The sequence below is a fragment of the Sus scrofa genome, chromosome 15 (assembly GCF_054392235.1).
Source record: "Sus scrofa isolate SSC_HxYL_T2T_F1_AM1 chromosome 15, Sscrofa_HxYL_maternal_Yorkshire_Landrace_v2.0, whole genome shotgun sequence".
NCBI lineage: Eukaryota > Metazoa > Chordata > Mammalia > Artiodactyla > Suidae > Sus > Sus scrofa.
This window is the reverse complement of record NC_139397.1, coordinates 149,154,854-149,178,708: the sequence shown is the minus strand read 5'-3', so window position 1 is coordinate 149,178,708 and position 23,855 is coordinate 149,154,854. Positions and strand designations below refer to the sequence as shown.

At 42.4% G+C, this 23,855-nt stretch overlaps 1 protein-coding gene across 6 annotated transcripts in view; it reads left to right on the top strand.

The window, feature by feature from the left end:
• Positions 1-23,855, top strand: part of LOC146396211 (uncharacterized) — a 61,502-nt gene that overhangs the window by 14,045 nt on the left and 23,602 nt on the right. For 2 of the 6 annotated variants that reach the window (XR_014829435.1, XR_014829437.1), the window contains exon 3: positions 12,083-12,220. The exons of the other annotated variants lie outside the window; for them this stretch is intronic. The gene's annotated coding sequence lies outside the window, so the exon portion shown is untranslated. Of the gene's footprint in view, positions 1-12,082; positions 12,221-23,855 lie in introns of those variants that run through there. 6 annotated transcript variants of the gene reach the window in all.

Below are 23,855 nucleotides of genomic sequence, written 5' to 3'. Positions count from 1 at the left end.
CCATAGACACTGTTATTATCCTGTAATTCTTTCCCACAGACCATAAACTCTCCCAGTGTCAAAGGCCAGTATTTGTGGATGTACTTCAGATTTTTATCTCCAGCGCGTGATAAATTCAGAGCCAGGATCTCAATTGACTCCCGTGAGACCTCGGGCTTCTACCAAAGCGTCTCCATTTGCCTGTCTTTCAACATCTTCTTCCGACCCTCAATTTCAGGAGAATGTGTCATCACCTTCTTTTTGAGATGCGCGTTACTATTTGGTGCTTCTCTTTCACTTTCTTACTTTCATTGCCTGCCAAGTCCGTCATGCAAAATTTAAAAAATTATACATTTACTCAAGTTGGGATAAAGACAAAGTATGAGTTCTATGCTCATGACTCAGATTAGTGGGTGGCGAAGGTGTTCTACCAAGTTGTCAGGAGTAGGGTTTTTAGATGAAAATGTTGTCTTTAAAACTCATTTTAGGAATTCCTGTCGTGGCACAGCAGAAACGAATCTGGCTAGGAACCATGAGGCTGTGGGTTCGATCCCTGGCCTCACTCAGTGGGTTAAGGATCTGGCGTTGCTGTGAGCTGTGGTGTAGGCTGGCAGCTACAGCTCCAGTTTGACCCCTAGCCTGGGAACCTCCATATGCTGTGGATGTGTCCCTAAAAAGACAGAAGACAAAAAATAAAATACAATAAAAACTTCATTTTACCAGTTTTGAAAGGTATGAGATTCATATGGTATAAAGTTTCAAAGTTGAGGGAGTTCCTATTGTGGTTCAGCGGGTTAAGGACCTGATGTCTCTGTAAGGATGAGGGTTTGATCCCTGGCCTCGCTCAGTGGGTTAAGGATCCAACGTTGCTGCAAACTGTGCTGTAGATCACAAATGTGGCTCAGATCTGGCTTTGCTGTGGCTGTGGTGTAGGTCGCAGCTGCAGCTCTGATTTGACCCCTAGCCTGGGAACTTGGACATGCTTCAGCTGTGGCCCTAAAAAGAAAAAAAAAAAGGCAATTCAAAGATGAGAAAGGCATTGGGTGGAAAAGTTGTCTCTTTTTCAACCCAGCTTCACTTCCCAGGGCTGCTGCTGTTGTCAGATTCTGGCACCATTTGCAGAGACAGACCAGGTGTCTATAAACAGATGGGTAATGCAGTGCTTCCTGGTGGGTTTGCCCAGGGTGCGAGCAGCAGGGTTGCTCGGTGCTTACTTGATGTCAAAGGAAGGCATAATTCATGAGATAAAGAAGAGAAAAGGCCAAGACAACACAAGGCCAGTAATGTGAGCAGCATTATAAACTGACACCGATATTCATTGTATTCAGGACACTGTTTTTTAAAAATTTTTGGCTGAGTGATTGTTTATAAAACAGTTTATACCACAGGCTGAATAAAAACACCTCAAACCTCTTTTTTTTCCCAAATGATTTATCCCAATAGAAAAAGAATATAGATGGATAAATGCAATCAATCATTGTGCTGTATACCTGAGACTGCCATTGTAAATCAGCTATACTTCAATTTAAAAAGTATCCAGATAACTAAATGAGAATAAAAGAGGTATGATTTACTGAGTGCTTAACAGTCAACAAGCACTCTGCCTGTGTTGCTGTATTTGAGCCCCACAGCTAACCTTCTAATGCCACCGGTGTGTAATTAACCCTGCTTTCTAGATGAGGAAGGTGACTTTGGCCAGAGAAGGTCACTGAAGCCAGATCTCACAGCTGAAAATCTGGTGGCCTGGGCTTAGAGCCTGGGCCTCTTCTCCATCACACCACCTGCCTGGGAAGCGGTAGAGGCTCTTCTGGTGGGGCAGAGCTACGGCGTGGAGGTCGTCCTGCACCGAGCTTTCTTTCCTTTCTCGCAAGAAGGCTCATGGTGTCTCAGACCTACGGCTGAGAAAAGAACAAAGGGCAGGGGCATTTTGCAAAGTGAGAGGCCTGCGTGGTTGTGTTCTGAAGGAGTCTCTCCCCTCCTCCTAACTTTTTCACTTTCCCGTCTCACTTATCTCTGTATTAGCAAGTGTCAAAATCAGTCTTGGGTGTTTGGGAAGCCAAACTGGATTCTTAAGTCTCCAGTGAGCAAATTCCTTGGCAGTGGGAAGGGTGGTCACTGCAGTGATAAAAGGGAGGATGGCGAGGACATCAAGGAGAGAGTGTTCTAGAATGGCAGAGTTTCCCCAGGCAGGTGGCCGTGGCCGTGCGGGGAATGAGTTGCAGACGTGACCTTCATTCCTAAGACCTCAGTACGTCCTCCATACAAGGACGCTTTCCTGCACGTGACGTTCCGTGGTCAAAGTCAGGCAATCAACGTTGGTACGTTTGCACCTTCACACCCTCCAGATCCGGGCGAGCATCCGCGCATCCTCTCAATGGATGCCTGTTTCATGCTGCCCATGGTTTGATTCAGGTGATGCATCTGGGGCAGGAATCTCACAGAAATGATGCTGCCTTTCTCAGAGCCCCTATCAGGAGGCACACATTGGCAGGATGCTTCATTCCTGCGGATGCTACCACTACTTATCACTTGACTAAGATGATGTTTGTCAGGCTTTGCTGATAACAAATTTGTGGACAAATTAACATATATATATAATGGGGAGTTCCCGTCATGGTACAGAGGAAACGAATCCGACTAGGAACCATGAGGTTGCAGGTTCGATCCCTGGCCTCACTCAGTGGGTTAAGGATCCAGCGTTGCTGTGGCTGTGGCGCAGGTCGGCAGCTGTAGCTTGGATTAGACCCCTAGCCTGGGAACCTTCATATGCCATGGGTACGGCCCTTAAAAAAGACAAAAGACAAAAAAAAAATGTATAATGGATTTATTGATTACTAACTAATAAATATCCCACGGGTGATACGTTAGACCATGTAAACATTTTATTCCTCATCAGACTTGATCCCTCCAGATTTACCATCTGTTGACGATTTTTGCCTGAATTGATTATTGCTGTCTTGCTTGCCAAACACAGATTTTCTAATTCTATGATTTCTTTTAGATTTGTTAGTTGGCATTCTACTGTAAGAGAGAGCTTCTCTTTCTCTTTTATTAAGTAATTACTGTTTGATCTATAATAGAGTCCCACTTTACGCAGAGACTTTTCATTCATTGCTACTAATTCTTCTTTTGCTCAAGCTGTCTCAGACTTGGAGATCACTCCTTAAGCGTTTCCGTATTTTTTGGTGTAATAAGATATTTCAGTCTAACTAATTTTCCCTTGCCATAGTCCGGGAGTCAACCATTTTTAATGGTTGTCAGTGAATTCCTGGAGGAGGTATGTCAAAATCTCCCACTATGATAGTGAATATTTTTGTTTCTTTTTGTAATTTTGTCAGTTTTTGTTTTCTACAATTTTTTAGCTCAGTTTATGGGGGACATGTGCTTAGTGAATAGCATTTGTAGAATTCTGTAGTAACCTCATTTCCAGTAACATGTTTTTGTCTTAAGGTTTAGTTTATCTGTTATCAATTATACGTCCTAGTTTATTTTTTGTTTACTGTTTTTCTGGTATTTTTAAAATCTTCTAGCTTCAATGTTTTTGTAGTCATAAAATTTCATGTTTCTCTCATAAAAAAGACGCAGCTGGATTAAAAAAAACTGATCTAAAACATGTAATTTATAATATAAATTTGATAGTGATATAATTTGGTATTGAATTTAAACTCGAGGCAGCCAGTCCTCTTTTCAAATTGTACTAGGTGGTATTATTGGATTTATTTCTAACATCTTCATTTGTTCTGTTTATTCTAATTTTTCTGTTTTCTCCCTCTTTTCTTGCTTTCTTTGAATTTAAAATTGAGTTGTTTTTCTTATTCCATTTCTCCTCCTCTGCTGGCTTGTTAGTTATATACTTTATTTCTCTGCTCTTTGTGTTTACTCTGTAAATTACTTTTAAAGTGACTATCGACTATTTCAAAATCTTGACTGTTCTACGGGCACCAGAACAGCTCAGCTCCAATTATTCCTCTCCCAAATGACATCATAGAGATCCGTTCTATCTTAATAAAAACCTTTAATCTCCTAAGACGCTATCGTTCTTTTACGTAGCCAATCTTCTTGGATTGATTCGTCTACATACTTTTCAGTGTCTTCACCTATAGTTTTTCTCACTTCACACCATCAGTGTGTAGTAACTGTCCTTCCATCTAAAGCACATTCATTACACTTTCCTCTGGTGAAGTTTTGTTGGTGGTAAATGTTCTCAGTTTTTCATTATCTGAAAACGACCATTCTTGAAAGCTGTTTTTTTTTTTTTCCTCCCAAAAGACCTAAGATCTTATTTACTGTTATTTTCTCCCAGCTTATTGAAGCTATCATTCTGCTGCCTTCTAGCTTCTTAAAATTGCTCTTAGGAAATCAGTTGTCCCTCCAATTTGTCATCCTTTTGAAGTTGGTTGCCTTTTATTTCTTTGTCTTTAGTGAACTGAAAATTACACTCTGATTTGTTAGGTGTGGGTTTCTTTTCATCCATCCTGGTTTGGAATGCATTCAGCGATTATCTTTTCAAATATTGTAAACCTCTGTTCTTTTTTCCCTACAGAACTATGATTACCTGTATGTCCATTACCTGTATGTTTCACTACATTCTGCATGCTTCTTAACTTCTCTTTTCCAATTTTAAGTGTCTCTTCTCTGGCGATTTCTTCCAATCAATCTTTGAGCTCACTTATTCTATCTTTAGCTGTGTCTAATCGAAGTTTTAGTTCGAATTATTGGAATTTTATTTACATAAGTCAACTTTTTTTCTAAATCTCCTATTTCATATTTATAATCTCTTGTACCTAATACAAATCTTTAATTTTCTTTCATTTCCTTAAGTTTATAGACTATAAATTTTATCCACTATGCCGGATGATTCAGTTGCTGAAATCTTTGCAGGTCTGACTCATTTGATTAAGAATTCTGCTTTCTCTGGGTCATGTTGCTTTGTTTCCTTTTGTGTTTTGTAATACTTACGAGTGAGCTCCTTCCTTGGAACTTTATTTATTTTTAGGAATCTGTTGAGACCTGGCAACTGGTGGCTGCACCAGAAGAGACGTGCACACACTTCTGCAGAGGCTGAAGAGGATTGCCAACTTCAAGCCATTTTAACCTTAACTATCAGTTTAATAAGAGTTTTCACACCATCCAGGTGGTGTGATTTCAGACTTCAAACTGTGTGAGGGCTAGTTTATTATTACAAATTTTCAGAGTGGACCTTTTCCCCCTCTTTGCTAAGTACCAGTTTTGGGGACAGTCAAGCCCTGTCAGCTCCTTTTGCTGGCAGCAGCTTTATTTCTGCTTTATCCATATACTTATAGGGTCCTACTTTATACACTGAGTGGAGATCTCTATTCAATTTATCTCCTTGAGAGGTTCTGTTGCCTAAATATCACTGCCTCTGTACAGTGATGCTAAATAGTGATGTGGAGACTGAGTGGGGAGAAACAGAAAAGCCTGCTTTAATTGCCACGGAAAGAGGGAACACCACAGGCTAGTTCCTCAAGGACTGTGACCCCCTTAGAGGGGGGAGCGAGGAGTCTTGTAGTGTTTAAGGAGCAGGATGTGGTCAGTCATGGATCTTTTCCTGACTGGGAATCAGTATCTTCACCTTCCGGTTCCATCCAGTCTGGGGTCTACATGCTTGTGGGCAGCACACAGTTGACTTCTTCTGCTGGATGAAGGTTTCACTATCTGCAAAACAGCTCCAAGGACATGGCTCAGAATACTCTCTATAGTCATTGATGAAGAACTAAATGTCCTTGACTTTGTTGAATGGTTAAACTATTACTATTCTGTCTGACTTCATTCTTTTCCTTTTCCCCTGTATGTTCTCACTTCTCTGAGTCAATTGATTCTTTGGCTGAAGAGACAGATGGACAGGAGGGGAGGGGTCCACCCTGGGAAGACCTCACAGGGTCCTGCTTGGTTACAGTTCCTGGAAGTTTTCTCTGGTTCACTACATTGCCTGAGGCCATGGGAGCTGAGGCTCTTGTTCACTTTGACTTTATCAATGCCCTTAAATGCTGCTTTCATGCTCCAACTACCTCTTGGAGTGGCCAATTCTGTTGCGTTAGCGCTGTTGTATTATTTGTGCTATAACATCACCACAAATCAATCTAGGGGTTAAAACAGCAAAAAGCTGCCCTTGCAGTTCTGGAGGCTGGAAGTCCAAAGTCAAAGTGTCAGCCATACCCCCTCCAGAGGCCCCAGGATGGACCCCTTCCTTGCCCCTTCCTAGCATCTTTGACGTGCTGGCATCTCTAGATGCCTTGGCTGTGGTAGCACAGCTCTATTCTCTAGCTCCGTCTTCACATGGCCATCTTCCCTCTGCGTCTGTGTCTCTGTGTGTCTGAGTTTCCCTCTTCTTACAAGAACCCCGGCCGCTGGGTTGGGACCCACTCTAATCCAGTGCAACCTCATCTTGACTTGATTACACCTGCAAAGACCCTATTTCCAAATAAGCTCATATTCACAAGGTCTGGGTGGCATGACATTTGAGAGGACATGACTCCATCCAGAATACATGTCTAGAGTTTTTGTGAGCTGATCAATGCATTTAAAAATATTTAAATTATTCCAGAGTTCCCATTGTGGCTCAGTGGGAATGAACCTGACTAGTATCCATGAGGATGCGAATTCAATCCCGGCCTTGCTCAGTGGGTTAAGGATCTGGCATTGCTGTGGCTGTGGTGTAGGCTGGCAGCTGTAGCTCCAATTCAACCCCTAGCCTGGGAACTTCCATATGCTGCAGGAGTGGCCCTAAAAAGAAAAAAGAAAATAAATAATTTTATTTGGGATGTTTTCATTTATATCTTTAAATATCTATTTAAAATCTTGGAAAAGGAAGAAAAGTAGTCTTTCATCTCGTGAAAAAGCACTAACAGAGATTTTCTATCAGTTTGAAGGTGCCCTGTGTTATTAACATATCTGGGGAAGACACAAGACTTGCAGGCTTAGGAGCTAAGGCAAAAGTGTGGTTATATAATTCTCATTGCCGGATACCATTTCATCAGACGGCTGACTTTTGGGAGGCTTTTAAATTCAGAGAAGAATTTATCTTGTGGATCTTTCTGAAAGGAACATTAAGCAAGTTAATGACTAATGCCTTTGTGAAGTTTTACAGAAAAAGTTAAAATGTGTTTCATGGAGAAAGCTCTTAAAGGAACCATTGGAAAAAAAATCTGAGGAAACTCAGATGCCAACAAGATCAGGCCATTTTAATGCAAGTCAACAACTATTCCTTGAGAAGCTGCTAGAGGCCAGGCACTAGGCCAGGTACTAAAACACAGCAGTGAGTAAAATCTGTGCTTGATTTATGTAACTTGCATTATGATGTTTCATGATTTGCATAAAAGTTGCAAAACAAATCAGTGGCAACAAATTTACCAAGGAGAAAATAAGTTGGAGTAGAAAATTCCGTTGTGTTAATTTCTCTGTTCTTCTTGCTGATTTTAACTCTGCACTTTTTTCGTCTTTTTTTTTGAAATGGAAGTTCTTTTTGATTTGGGGAATATGCATGGTGATTTCCATTGTGACTCTGAATTATAATTTTAAATTTGTATTAAAGTCACGTGTGTACACAGTTTAAAGGCTCCAGTGGTACCCGAGGCTCAGGATGAAAACAATGATTGTACCTCCCTTTCCCACCCCCACGTCCGCTCCCAAGAGGTAATCGGTTTCAGCAATTTTACCTGTCTTCGTTTTTCCTGTTCTCCCATATCTCTAAATAACAAGGATATGCTGCCTTTTGTTGCTTTAAAAATTGTGACATTATGATGCCTTCCCTGTGAAAGAAAATGACGCTTTGGCTTTCTGGCACCAGCCTCCCCGCATCTCCCTTTCCTCATCCTCTCAACACGTACTGCTGTAGTTTCTCAGCTCAGCCCTCTGCTTTCTTATTCTTGCGGCTCTCTTTTGGCAATATTTATGTTATTCACAGCTGACACACGTCACCTCCTATGACGTCATTTCCTTTCTCATACAACCTTTTCTTTTTCCTGGAGTTAATAACTACTTGTGTCTTCTGGTTTCTTTGTATCTGTTAGTAATTTGATCTCAAACTCTTGTCAGAACTCCATGTAGAGAAACACTGGGAATCTGTCACGTTCAGGTTTTCCTTGGAGGGTTCTCTCAGCTTCAGCCCTCTCGCTTTTCTTCTGCACAAGTTATTTTGCTGCCTAATTTCTGTCCTGTGGTTTACTCCTTTGTTCTGGTGGAATGCATCCTGCAGTCATTTCCTAACAAAGAGCCCTTGGCAGTAAAAACCTTTTGGCGATCTTGCATGTCTGAAAAAGTTTTTATTCTGTCCTCAAACTTGATTGGCTTGGTATACAATTCGAGGTTAGAAATCCCCTCCCCTTAGAGGTTTGAAGGCATCACTCCACTTCCTCTTCCATTCTAGAATTGCTCTTTTGAAATTTAACATTCTTTCAGTTCCTGACTCCCTGTTGGTGACCTGCATATTCTCTCTGAAAAGTGTTAAATCTTTTCTTCATTCCTGGGTTCTAAATTCCCCAGTAATAGGTCCTGGTGTGATAATGGGCTTTTTCATTCATTCCTGCTGAGTATTTGTGGAAAACCCGTCAATCTAGAAACTCAGATCTCTCGGTCCTTAGAACATTTATATCAGTTTTTAAAAAGTAGTTTCTTCTTCATTTTCTGCCTTTTCTTCCCATGGAACAAGGCTTGGACCGCTTAGGCTGTTAGACCTCATAGATAGAGGCTCTAACTTTCTTGTTTATTGTCTCTTATATGGTTTATCTTTGCTGCAATCTACTTTTCAAGAGATTATTTCAAGCGATAAGTTGCACATTGGGTAAGAGAGAAAAAGGAATCATGATGGTTTTGAGCACCAGGAAGAATGGGGCCAGGTTTTCCTGGAGGAGGAAAGAGGAGGAGCTGAAAGGGTGAGTCCTACCTCAGTCTAGGACGGGTCACATCTGAAAGGCTAGTGGACATGTGAGTGGAGAGGCAGTGCATCTTGGGTTCCAGGCAAACTGAAGATATTGGACAAATTGGTATATTTAGAAAGTGAGATTGTAGCTCACGATGTTGTGTAACTTTCCTTTAAAAACAAACAAACAAACAAACTTTCAAAACTCTTACCAAAGTAGGTATAGAGGGAACATACCTTTACATAATAAAAGCCATTTACAACAAACCCACAGCAAATATAATACTCAATGGAGAAAAGCTGACCTTCCCACTAAAATCTGGAACAAGACAAGGCTGCCCACTCCCCACTGTTATTCAACATAGTACTAGAAGTCCTAGCCACAGCAATCAGACAAACAAAAGAAATAAAAGGATCCAAATAAGAAGAGAAGAGGTAAAACTGTCACTGAATGCAGATAACATGATACTATATATAGAAAATCCTAAGGACTCCACACAAAAACTACTCGAACTGATCAGCAAGTTCAGCAAAGTAGTGGGATATAAGATTAACATTCAGAAATCAGTTGCTTTTCTGTATAGTAACAATGAAATATTAGAAAAGGAATATAAAAATACAAAACCTTCTAAAATTGCACCCCATAAAATCAAATACCTGGGAATACACCCGACCAAGGAGGTAAAGGACTTATATGCAGAGAACTATAAAACATTAGTCAAAGAAATTAAAGAAGATGCAAAGAAATGGAAAGATATTCCATGCTCCTGGGTTGGAAGAATTTATATTGTAATAATGGCCATACTACCCAAAGCAATCTACAGATTCAATGCAATCCCTATCAAATCACACATGACATTTTTCACAGAACTAGAACAAACAATCCAAAAATGTATATGGAACCACAAAAGACCCAGAATTTCCAAAGCAATTCTGAGGAACAAAAACCAAGCAGGAAGCATAACTCTCCCAGACTTCAGGCAATATTACAAAGCCACAGTCATCAAGACAGTGTGGTACTGGTACCAAAACATTCATACAGACCAATGAAACAGAATAGAGAACCCAGAAATAAACCTGGACACCTATGGTCAATTACTCTTTGGTAAGGAGACAAAGAGGCAAGAACATAAAATGGGAAAAAGACAGTCTTTTCAGCAAGTATTGCTGGGAAACCTGGACAGCTGCATGTGAATCAATGAAACTAGAACACACCCTCACACCATGCACAAAAATGAACTCAAAATGGCTTAAAGACTTAAATGTAAGACAAGACATCATCAAACTCTTTGAAGAGAACACAGGCAAAACCTTCTCAGACATCAACCTTATGAATATTTTCTCAGGTCAATCTCCCAAAGCAACAGAAATAAAAGCAAAAATAAACCAATGGGACCTAATAAAACTGACAAGCTTTTGCACAGCAAAGGAAACCAAAAAGACAACTTACAGAATGGGAGAAAATAGTTTCCAAAAGATGCAGCTGACAAGCGCTTAATCTCTAAAATATACAAGCAACTTATACAACTCAACAGCAAAAAAAACAATAACCCAATGGAAAAATGGGCCAAAGACCTGAATAGACATTTCTCCAAGGAAGATATACAGATGGCCAACAAGCACATGAAAAAATGCTCAACATCCCTGACTATTAGAGAAATGCAAATCAAAATTACCATGAGATACCACCTCACACCAGTCAGAAGGGCCATCATTAATATGTCCACAAATAACAAATGCTGGAGGGGGTGTGGAGAAAAGGGAACCCTCCTGCACTGTTGATGGGAATGTAAGCTGGTACAGCCACTATGGAGAACAGTATGGAGGTACCTTAGACATCTACATAGAACTACCATATGACCCAGCAATCCCACTCTTGGGCATCTATCCAGACAAAACTTTCCTTTAAAAAGACACATGCACCCATATGTTCACTGCAGCACTATTCACAATAGCCAAGACATGGAAACAACCCAAATGTCCATCAACAGATGATTGGATTAGGTAGATGTGGTGTATATATACACAATGGAATACTACTCAGCCATAAAAAAGAACAAAATAATGCCATTTGCAGCAACATGGATGGAACTAGAGACTCTCATACTGAGAGAAGTAAGTCAGAAAGAGAAAGACAAATACCATATGATATCACTTATTTCTGGAATCTAATATATGGCACAAATGAACTTTTCCACAGACAAGAAAATCATGGACTTGGAGAACAGACTTGTGGTGCCAAGGGGGAGTGGGATGGATTGGGAGCTTGGGGTTAATAGGTGCAGACTATGGCCTTTGGAATGGATTAGCAATGGGATCCTGCTACGTAGCACTGGAAACTATGTCTAGTCACTTATGATGGAGCAGGATAATCTGAGAAAATAGAATGTACACATGTATGTGTAACTGGATTACCATGCTGTACAGTCGAAAAAAATGTATTGGGGAAATAACAATTAAAAAAAAAAACCTTAGCAACATAATGTGAGCATTTTTCTTCTCATTATTGGTACTTTTCATTCAATTGGGCATTATTTATTGTCATCTGGGGAAATCTTGTACCATTTCCCTCATACCCTAACCTCTAGGCAGGGACTGTTTTGTGGGTTCTTTTTTTTTTCTTTTTGTCTTGTCTTTTTAGGGCTGCACCTATGGCATGTGGATACTCCCAGGCTAGGGGTCTAATTGGATCTATAGCTGCTGGCCTACACCATAGCCACAGCAACGCCAGATCCAAGCTGAATCTGTGACCTACACCACAGCTCATGGCAACACTGGATCCTTAACCCACTGAGCAAGGCCAGGGATCAAACCTGCAACCCCATGGTTCCTAGTCGGATTAGTTTCTGCTGCACCACAATGGGTTCTTTCTGTAGGTTCAGGGAGCTTGGGGGATACTCAGGCTTAAAAAAAAACAGCTCAAGGTTCTGGAGCCCAGACAGGGATTGCCTGCAGGCTGAGGACCACAGGATGGCAGCTTGGTAATTGTTCAGACAAGTGTTCCAAGGGGGAGAGCGGGTGGGGGAGGGACTATCCCGGGGTGTCTGCCGGGGTCCAGTGCACCTGCCATTGAGAGGACAGATGGGCTGGCTTCTGATTAGCATTGTAAGACATGAGCAAAACTTTGTATGTGTGTGTGCACATACATGTGCACACACGCGGGCCAGCAGGTGTCCACATTCACAGGCCCACCCCCACATCTGAGATTGTGTCACTTTTTTTCAGACCCGGAGAGCTCCTTGCCCAAGCGCAGTGCAACCCTGAAGGCAACCTGACCCCTCAACCCTCCTCCACACTCAAGGACGCCTATCTGGGTACCGGTGGTTTGGCTCAACCTGCCCTTTGCTCTTCCTTTTCTCTCCCATCAATGCCCACCACTCTCCTTTTGGCTCCAGGGACCAATTATGGACTAAGGAAAGAGGCTGGAGCCCAGTCCCTGGAGGGACAATAAAGGGAAGAAATACAGATTCTGGATTGTGGGCAAACGCGTGTGCACTGGGGTCTCTGTCTTCAGAACAAGGCTCAGGTCTGCTTCTCTGGGTGTCAGTGGGAGAATAGAGTTTCTCACCACCTAAAATCAGCGCTCACCCAGGCAGAGCTGAGGATGGAGTAGGTGGCAGGAGTAGGTGGCTGGAGCAGGGAGCCTGGCCCTGGTCTTCCACCTCTGTCCCCATGTGGTGTGCCATGACTGCAGAGAGCTGGCTCAGCTGTGAGCGAGCATGCTAGAAAAACCGCAAGTTGTTTTCAGAAATGGAGCCAGAGAAGAGCAGATGCCTGTGTTTGGCTGTTGCCACCATTATGTCTTCTTTGCAGAACATATTCCAAAAGATGTTTAAAATGCTTTAGGAGTCATGTTTCATCCACATCTCTTGATGATAGGTGGGCGGTAAGCAGGCGGCAAGGCAGTTTGCTCCACGGAGATGCTGTATTTCAAGCGGAGAGTGAAATCTGGACTGCAGGGAGAGGGGGTTGGAAACCAGGGTTTGTCTGGGTGGGTGTGGCAGGTGCAGAAACACAAAGATGAGAGCCGTTGTGATGCATTTATTCATTCAGCAAACATGTAATGGCCTGTCCCTGGCGGGGACTGACTGCTAGAAGAACGAGGAAGGTCAAGTATTCTTTCCAAGGTGGCGATTCGAGATGAAGCCATTTGGAAGGAGGAGAAACTGATCGTATTAGTAATTTTAATGCAGAAAAGAATCCAGATAAAATGTGCTGTGGACACAGACAGTTAGAGTGAAATGTCAGGGGTATAAATCTGAAAAATAGTCTTTGATTATTAAAAAGGAAAGCAGGAGACTTTTTAAACTTTAGCTGTTTGAATAGATTACAGTTTTCGATGATCTGAATATCCAAATGATACAAAAAGTTATGGCCAGAACATCTTGCTCTCCCTCTGGACACACCCGTTTCTCTCTCACCTTGTGAGTAATTATTTTTATGAATTTCCTGTTTATCCTTCCAGTGTTTCTTTTTTTTCCTCTTTTTTTTTTTTTTTTTTTTTTTTTTTTTTTTTTTGTCTGTTTGCCTTTTCTACGGCTGCTCCCATGGCATATGGAGGTTCCCAGGCTAGGGGTCCAATCGGAGCTGGAGCCACTAGCCAACACCAGAGCCACAGCAATGCAGGATCCAAGCCGAGTCTGTGACCTACACCACAGCTCATGGCAATGCCGGATCCTTAACCCACTGAGCAAGGCCAGGGATCGAACCTGCAACCTCATGGTTCCTAGTCGGATTTGTTAATCACTGAGCCACGATGGAAACTCCAATCTTTTTCCTGTTTCTCTATAAAAATTTAAGTGTATATGCCTGTATGTTATTTCTTCCTTTCTTATGTAAACAGTTTCAGACTTTGTACAAGAGGCATATTTGTTTTCTGGGCTGTGCAACAAATTAACATAAACACAGTGACTTAAAACAGTGCATATTTATTATCTCACAGCTTCTGTGGGTCAGGAGTCTGGATAGGCTTACATGCTTAGCTGGGTTCTCTGTCCAGGGGCTCACCAAGTGGCAACCAACACTTTGGCTGGGCTGCATGTTCCTAAGAGGCTCGACTGGGGAAAGTTCTGCTTCCAACCTCCATTGAGTTGTTGGCTGATTTCCTATCTTTGCAGCCATGAAATTGTGGTGGTTTTCTTCTTCAAAGCTAGTGAAAGAACAAATCGCCTGCCTAAAGAAAGACCTCTGCTAGGGATTTCACTTAATTAGGTTAGGACATCCCTGGATGGGCTCTCTTGTGATAAACTCAGAAACAGCTGATGCGGAATCATGATTGCTTCAGCTTTGCCATATTCCATTGGCTAAGAAACACGTCAGGCTCTGTGCACTCAAGAAAAGTAGATTATATAAGGGTGTAGGTCCCTGGGAGTCTGCCTTAGGGAATGCCTATTAGACCGGAAGTTGGAAAAGTATGGCCCTTGGGCCACATCCCGCCAGCTCCCTGTTTTTGTAAATAAAGTTTTATTGGAACATAGTCACATTCATTAGTTTACATATTATGCACGATGGCTTTCTTGCTAACAAGGCAGAGTTGAGGGTTGTAACAGAGAGCATGTGTGGCCTGCAAGCCTAAGGTGTTTACTCTCTGGCCCTTTACAGAAAAGCACTAGGCACCGTTCTGCACCATGTTTTGTCCTCTTACCCTTCGAACCTTGTGTTCTCTCTGTTGGTGCACACAGAACTTCATGCTTTTTTTTTTACAGCTTTGGAGGCATAGCATTCTATCGGTGTGGCTGTGCTATAGTTGACTTAACCAGTCCTGACTGCTGGACCTAGTGTTTTCCAGCCTTGCTAGACATGATCTTGGGAGTAGGGCATTTAAAAATGCTGATTTAGGGAGTTCCTGTCATGGTGCAGCGGAAACAAACCCGACTGGTATCCATGGGGATGTAGGTTTGATCCCTGGTCTTGCTCAGTGGGTCAGGGATCTGATGTTGCTGTGAGCTGTGGTGTAGGTCGCAGATGCAGCTCAGATCCCATGTTGCTGTGGCTGTGGTGTTGGCTGGCAGCTGTAATTCCGATTCTGCCCCTAGCCTGGGAACTTCCATATGCTGTGGGTGCGGCCCTAAACATCAAAAAAGAAAAAAAAAGAAAAAGAAAAATCGGATTTAATGAAGTCCAGTACATTTGTTTCTCTTTTTCTTGTGCTTTAACCAAAGCTCTTTTGGGCATTAAAATATTTATTTTTTAACTTAAAAATGTAACTCAAAATTATACGAATTTCAAAACTTCAGAATAAAATGTCTGGGACATTTCTGGGAAGATGGTGGTGAAAAAACCTTCACCTGATACCTTTTTCTTGCAGTCTCTGGGTTCGACGATCAACTTCCTTCTCTGGGCCCAGTAGAAGCAAGGGCCACACAGTGTAAGAGAAGCTGAAAAGCTGTGGGATGCTGGGGTCTGGTCCTCTCTGGGCCAGGGAAAGCTTGGGACTCTCAAGAAACCCTGGGGTGAGCCTTGGGCTCAATAGTGTGAGCTCATGGAGACCCCTGGACCTCTCTGGAAGGGTGCAGCTAGCCATTGTCCCCCATTATGGAGAACCTGCTGGCTTCCCTGGCCCCAAGGAGCCTCAGGGAAGCTGATCAGATGAGCCCAGTGGTCCACCTCTGAGACCACGTGAGCATCAGGAAAGTCGGGAGCTGGGTGCTACTTCCCAGACACAGTCAGGGACCGGAGGACACCAACTGCACACCACAGGCTCACAGGGTCAGAGCTGGCTGTGTCTCTGTCATCCGCGGGTGACCGCCATCCATGGGTCCTCCAGCAGTTGGGCTTGGCTCCAAGGGTGAAATAAACTGCAGGTGGTCAAGGGAGAAAACAACAGGCATCTTAGGATTCCTCCTAAGCGGGAGGAAGAATGAGCCATCAACTTGCTCAGAAAATCCTGCTGCAGAAGGATGATGGCAGCTTGACTGGAAACCAGTAAGGACACTTAAGAGATTCAATAACAGCATAGACTCGAACTGAAGCATTATTTTTGAATTACAAACATATTAAATACCTTATCTTCAGAGAGATGACGCCCTCCATTTAGACACAAATTAGTGATCTCAAAGATGAAATGGAAAACATATCTCAAAACCCAGGAAACATATCTCAAAACCCAGGAAACTTAAAGAGAAAAAAATCATAAAGGAAAAAATAAATAAATATCGTAGGGGAAATAAAATAAGAAACACTCCTGCTAGAACCAGGAAAGCTAATGTACACATGAAAGAGCTTAGGGCAGGTGTGAACTGTAAAGATACTGAAAAAAGCTCTCCGAACTGTGGTGGACTTGAGTCTATAGATGAAAAACGTCAACTGAGGTCCAGCGAAGACTCGTGAAAAGAGACACCCATAGGCCTGGGTTGGAAATACACCTGCCCTTCAGGGGTTAGCAGAACATCTCAGCAGATTGCAAAGAGAAAGAACTGTTATTGAGAAAAAATAAAGAAGATGGGACGAATATCAGATTTCTCACTCAGAAATAGATAGAAGATGGTGGAATAACATTTAAGCAGTTTTGAAAGGAAAGGGGTGCCAATCAAGCCTGCTAGAGTTGCAGAGTCAGTTGTCTGCCAGTTTAAAAATATCAGGACTGCATTCAGCTGGGAGTGAGAGGAAACCCTTGGGGCCTAAGAAGTGTAAGCAAACGGGTTTGAGGTTTGCACAGGAAGCATCTGGATAGAAGCCCCTGGACTGATGTGCAGCTCAGTGAGTTCCCACTGTGGCACAGTGGGTTAAAGATCTGGCATTGTCTCTGCAGTGGCTCCGGTGCTGCTGAGGTATGGGTTCAATCCCTGGCCTGGTGCAGTGGGTTAAAGATCCAGTGTTGCTGAAGCTGTGGTGTAGGTTGCCGCTGCAGCTCAGATTCAATCCCTGGCCTGGGAACTTCCATAGGCTGCAGCCACAGCTCACAGAATGCTGGATCTTTAATCCACTAAGCGAGGCCATGGATCGAACCCACGTCCTCAGGGATACTAGTCAGGTTTGTTACCACTGAGCCATGACGGGAACTCCTGAAATTTATTCTTGACACATAGGATGTTTAGAAGTGAATGGATTAATTTTCAAATATTGGGATTTCCTAGTTATTCTTTATCATTATTTTTTGTTTTGTTTCTTTTCATTTTTTTAATTAATTAATTAATTATTTTAAATGACTCAAATGAATTTATCACAACTGTAGTTGTATAATGATCATAACAATCTTATTTCACAGGATGTCCATCCCACAGCCCAAGCACATCCCCCCACCCCCCAAACTGTCTCCTCCAGAGACCATAAGTTTTTCAATGTCTGTGAGTTAGCATCTGTTCTGCAAAGAAATTTAGTCTGTCCTTTTTTCATATTCCACATGTCAGTGAAAGCATTTGATGTTGGTGTCCCATTGTATGGCTGACTTCACTTAGCATGATAGTTTCTTGGTCCATCCATATTGCTAAAAATGCTGGTATTTCGTTCTTTTTAACGGCTGAGTAATATTCCATTGTGTATATGTATGACGTCTTCTTTCTCCACTCCTCTGTCGATGGACATTTAGGTTGTTTCCATGTCTTGGCTGTTGTAAATACTGCTGCAATGAATATTGGAGTACATGTGTCTTTTTGAGTCATGGCTTTCTCTGGATAGATGCCCAGGAGTGGGATTGCTGGATCAAATGGGAGTTCTATTTTTAGTTTTCTGAGGAATCTCCATACAGCTTTCCACAGTGGTTGCACCAATTTACAATCCCACCAACAGTGTACTAGTGTACCTTTTTCTCCACACTCTCTCCAGCACTTATTGTTTGTACACTTTTGGATGAGGGCCATTCTGGCTGGTGTAAGGTGGTACCTCAGAGTGCTTTTGATTTGCATTTCTCTAGTAATGAGTGATGTTGAACATCTTTTCATGTGTTTTGTGGCCATCTGTATGTCTTCTTTGGAGAACTGTCTGTTTAGATCTTTTTCCCATTTTTTGATGGGGTTGTTTGTTTTTTTGGTATGGAGCTGCAGAAGGTATTTATAAATTTTGGAGATTAATCCCTTGTCTGTCGATTCACTTGCAAAGATGTTCTCCCATTCTGTGGGTTGTCTTTTCGTGTTGTTTAGGGTTTCCTTTTCTGTGCAGAAACTTTTCAGTTTGATTAGGTCCCATTTGTTTATTTTTCTTTTTATTGTCAGTACTCTAAGAGGTGGATCTGAGAAGATGTTGCTGTTGTTTATGCCAGAGAGTGTTTGGCCTATGTTTTCCTCTAAGAGTTTGATAGTGTCTGGTCTTATATCTAGGTCTTTAATCCATTTGGAGTTTATTTTTGTGTATGGTGTTAGGGAGTGTTCTAATTTCATTCTTTTCCATGTGGCTGTCCAGATTTCCCAGCACCACTTATTGAAGAAGCTGTCCTTTCTCCATTGTATATCCTTGCCTCCTTTGTCATAGATCAGTTGGCTGTAGGTGCGTGGGTTTAATTCTGGGCTTTCTATCCTGTTCCACTGATCTGTATTTCTGATTTTGTGCCATTACCATACGGTTTTGATGATTGTTGCTTTGTAGTATAGACTGAAGTCCGGGAGCCTGATTCCTCCAGCTCCATTTTCCTTTTTCAGGATGTCTTTGGCTATTCTGGGTCTTTTGTGCTTCCAAACAAACTTTAAAATATTTTGCTTGAGTTCTGTGAAAAAATGTCCTTGGTAATTTGATAGGGATTGCATTGAATCTGTAGATTTCCTTAGGTAGTATAGTCATTTTGATAGTATAAACTCTTCCAATCCACAAGCATTGTATATCTTTCCATCTATTTGTGTCATCTTTGATTTCTTTCATCAGTGGCTTACAGTTTTCAGAACACAGGTCTTTTGTCTCTTTAGGTAGGTTTACTCCTAGGTATTTTATTCTTTTGGATGTGATGGTAAACGGGATTGCTTCCCTAATTTCTTTTTCTGCTCTTTCACTGTTAGTGTATAGAAATGCCATCAATTTCTGTGTATTAATTTTGTATCCTGCGACTTTGCCAAATTTGTGGATGAGCTCTAACAGTTTTCTGGTAGAGTCTTTAGGAGTCTCTAGGTGTAGTATCATGTCTTCTTTATCATTATTTTTTATTAATTCTTTTAAAATTAAAGTATAGCTGATTTACAATGTTTCTTCAATTTCTGTTGTACAGCAAAGTGACCTAGTAACACAGTTCCCTGTGCTGTACAGCAGGATCCCATTGCCCATCTATTCCAGATGTGACCGTTTGCCTCCACCAACCCCGAATACCTCGTCCATCCCATTCCTGCTCCCTCCCCTTGGCTACACCAAGTCTGCTCTGCATGTCTGAGGTCTGCTTCTGTTTCGTAGACAGGATCATCAGTGCCATATTCCAGATTCCACACATAAGTGCTATCACATGGTATTATTATTTATTAATTCTACTGTGGTCAGTAAACAGCCTCTGAATGTGACCAGAACTGAAATTTATCAAGACATACCTATAGCCTAGTGTATGGTCAATTTTAGTGAATGTTTTAAATCAATGAGTCTCAAAACATTTGGTTTCAAGATCCCTTTATGCTCTTAAATATTCCTGAGTTCCACAAAGACTTTTGTGACTGTGCGTTGTTTATACACCTATATTTACCTTATTAAAAACAGAGGAAACTCATACATTTATTTTTTAATTTATTTAAAATGATAGTCATAAGACTATTCCACGTTAGCTTAAAAAACATATTTTTATGAAAAACGTTGTCTTCAAAATCAAAACTATTTAGTAGTAAGGGTGACATTGCTTTTACATTTTTTTGAATCTCTGATATCTGCTTTGATGAAAGACAGCTAGACTCCTATCTGTTTTGCATTCAGTCTGTTTCAATATGTCGTTGTGTTTAAAGTGTGTGGGAAAAAAATCTAGCTCCAGATATGTAATTGGAAAGGAAAGAGTAAGTTAATGTCTTTTTCACATCATTGTGCTTATTCTTTCATACGACACCAAAGCTTAACAAGTGGCAGCTTCTTCAAGACTAGGTGCCATGTGGAATCTGGAACCATATTAATGAACTTTTAACGTCCTATAACATTAAAACTCATAATTCCGTCTCCCATATTGAATATGCATTTTATCTGTGCATGGATTTGTAACATCATGCATTGAATATTTGGAAACTATGGGTCATTGACTTACACAAATCTTCCAAATATTGACACCTTTAAAAAAAAATATCCAAAAATCATCTTCATTACTATCACTAATCTTGTCAGAAAAGCCTTTGAGTACAGGGTAGCTGTCAAGATCATGGTCACGGATTTAAGTTTTGCAAAATTCCATTTTTTACTTAAACTCAAATTTTATCAATGGCAGTATATACTGTGGTATTTTCCTTGAAAAAACAGGTTTAAGAAAATTCAAAAGGCATATTTTTGAGAAAATGTCTGGCAACCCAAGTCTGAATAACTCTAATTTGTTTGTCAGTTGTTCTTTCAAACAATAATGTCCCCCCACACACACCAAAAAAAGGAGTCTAGTTCAGCTTTGTAACTTAAAAAATACATACAATTACTTTTCCGGCAGACATCAGTTTTCGGGACTGCTGTATATGTAAATTTCCACTTTTTTCATACAGAATATTAGAACAGTAAGTAATCCAGAGTCAAGATTTAATAAAATTAACAATACTGCTTCGGCAGGGGACAGTCTTGGGTGAAACTAGCTTTTTTGGTTTGCTCTCTGTACATGCCTGAGGATACTGCGTACAATGGCTAACAGTGCACTTTGCGCCATTGTCTTGGTTTGTTTCCAGTATCCATCATCAATTTCGCATCAAGAGGGCAAACGTCAACATGGTAACGAAGGAAATTATCCTAATATTATTTGAAAAGAGTTCTGACCTCTGGAACCTCCTGAGAGGGTCCTGGAAGTCCTAGGGATCCGTGGACCACACTTTGGGGGAACCCTGTACCAGGATGGGCTTCTTTAGGGCTTCCAATCGAATGCCCGGGGTCTTTATCAGGGCAGCTCTTAACTGTCAAGCCTGAATTCCATTTTTTTTTTTTAATCTCCCCAAGACAGTGACCCTGTCAAAGCTCTGTGTGGCTCCTCCACCTGCTGGATGCTCCTTTTCCCTGCTTCTTTTGGTCCATGCCATGGCAAATAGGTCAGTACTCCATGGGGAAGGTGGCTGAGACTTTGGTTCTGTCTTTTCTTTCTTTCTTTTTTTTTTTCTTTTTATATGCACCTGCGGCATATTGAAGTTCCCAGGCTTGGAGTCAAACGGGAGCTGCAGCTGCCGGCGTACACCACAGCCACAGCAACACTGGATCTGTGCTGTGTCTGCAACCCACTCCACAGCTCACAGCAACGCTGGGTCCTTGACCCATTGGGTGAGGCCAGGGATTGAACCCGCATCCTCATGGAGACTATGCCAAGGTCTTAACCTGCTGAGCCACAATGGGAACTCCAAGTCTATCTTTTCTATTTCACTTTTCTCTGGGGTCTTGACTTCTCCAGTCTTGGCTGAATTGGTGGCCCCACACTATAGCCTTTGATAAGTTGGACCCATGAAACTACATGGGAAACTCTGCTCAGTTTCCCCCCGCCACCCCCTCTCTTATTCTCTCCCTCTCAGCAACAACCTTCAGCTCAGCTTCTCAGCCTTTCTGTCCCTCCACTGAAGAAGCACTTCATGCCTGGAGGGAAAGTAGCATCCAGCGCCAGTGTCCCCTCATGAATTTCCCTTCTCTGTGGGATCTTGGCTCTTGAGGTTCTGGCTGTGTGCTCAGGTCTTAGAGGCTCTAGATACACTGTTCTACCCTACTGTTCCCCTTCTTGGGAAGTGGCCTGAGCTACACCTTCCAGCTGTTCCCCCCACCACCACCACCTCACTGCATTTATCACAACTCTGCTCATGTCCTGTCACTTTCTTGTCTACCGTACTCACTTCACCCTCACAGAGGATACAAAATCTTCAAAGGAGAGATAGTGTACTGTTTGCTTTTATGGTCTTATGACCCTGCACAGAAGTTAGCATAGAGTAAACCTTCAGTATATGTTTCACGAATGAAGGAATGTTTGAATAAATGAACGTAGGAAGTCATAGGAATGGGCAACACGAGACATGCTTTAGGAATGGGTCTGTCTTGCGGCAGGGATGAGAAAGGCAGGAACTAATGTTTATTGAGCAGCTATTGTATATCGGAACATCTTTAAGATGCTTTCACACACTGAGTGGAGAACTGATTTGATAAGCTGAGAGGCTGGAGGCCATCTGGGGGGGTGGAAGAGTTGACCGTGACGGCTTTCATAACAACAAGTCATTGGATAAAGCTCTCAGCAATATGGTCCGACCACAGCTTTTCAACCTACTGACTGCTCTGCTCCTTTGGGGCAATGATTTTTTTTTTTCCTAGCTGCAAATAAGAAAAAAAAAAAAAATACTGATGCACCCTGATGCACTGTAATAAAGCATTTAATCCTGTTACCTGAATCTCACTGGAACCACTGGAATAGTTTTCTATGGCTGCCATAACAAAGGACCACAAACTGGATGGCTTAAGAGACTAATTTATTGTCTTTACGGTTCTGGAAGCTAGAAGACAATGTCAGCGGGGTTGGTTACTTCTGGGGCTGTGACCGTCTGTCTGTTCTTCTTGTGTAGTGTCTAGTTTCTAGACATTGGCTGGAAATCCTTGCCATGGAGAACCATCACCCCAGTTTCTGCCTTGACCTTCACATAATGTTCCCCACGTGTGCTTTTCTGAGTCCAAATTTCCCCTTTTATAAGGACATCGGTCCTGCTGGACTAAAGGCCCACCCTACCCCAGCATGACCGCCTCTTAGCAAATGACATCTGCAGTGAGCTTTCCCCAAATAGAGTCACACTCTGAGGCGAGAATTTCAACGTATGAATGGGGGAGGGAGAAGACACAGCTCAACTCATACCGGCGACCTACCATTCCTTTATGTGGTACATCCCATCTGCCCCTCCGTGTGTGTGTGTGTGTGTGTGTGTGTGTGTGTGTGTAAATCTCATTCATTTCCCTATCAGGCACAGCTGGGGACACTGGGAATCTCCAACAGGGCCACTGCCCTCAAAGGGCTTACATCTCACCAGGTTAATGTTGATGACAAGCTGCTAAACAGATGAAAGATGATTCAGCTAGACATCTATGTGTCCCAGAGAACAGAGGATAAGCTAATGCATTGGAGTCTGGCTGGAGGTGGGGTGGGGTTGTACCCATTCAGAGGCGTTGATCTAGGAAGCCCCCTCTGGGGCGGAGAAGAGAGTCAGTGGGAAGAGGGCTCCAGCCGAGGGCGCTGCCCAGGCAAAGGCCCTGTGGCAGGAGCAGCTCCATCTGTTCCAGGAACAGCAGCAAAGCAAAGGCCAGAGTGTGGTGGAAAAAGAGCAGCAAGAGATGAGTCCAAGGGGCAGACCCTGCTCAGTCCTGTAGGGTCTTAGAGGCTGTGGCAAATTTTGCGTCTTATTTTCGCTGGAGTGAAGGGGCAGCAGGGCGGGCTGTAGTTTGCATTTGGAAATGTTTTCTGAAGTGTCTTTTTTTTTTTTTTTTTTTTTTAAGGCCACACCTGTGGCCTATGGAAGTTCCTAGACCAGGGGTCGAATGGGAGCCATAGCCGCCGGCCTCCCCCACAGTCACAAGAACTCCAGATCAGAGCTGCATCCATGACCCATGCTGCAGTTTGTGCCAATGCCGGATCCTTAACCCACTGAGAGGGGCCAGGGATCGAACCCGAGTCCTCATGGACATTGTTGGGTTCTTAACCCACTGAGATGCAACGGGGGCTTCTGACGTGTCCTTGAATGCCTTATTACCTAACCAGGATGGAAGCCAGCAGGCGGAAGGTTGGAGGGCTCCTTTGAGGTCACAAGCTTTTAGGGACAGACTTTGACTAACATTGGCATCTCAGAGACCTGCCTTCCTCCTTGCCCGGGAGCCGGGAGGGGAAGCGGGTAGTGTATGCAAGGTGCTTTCTGTACAGAAGCAAGGCGGCCTCGTCTGCATTTGTTTCCCAGCTAAGGTTTTCTGGGTGGAAGAC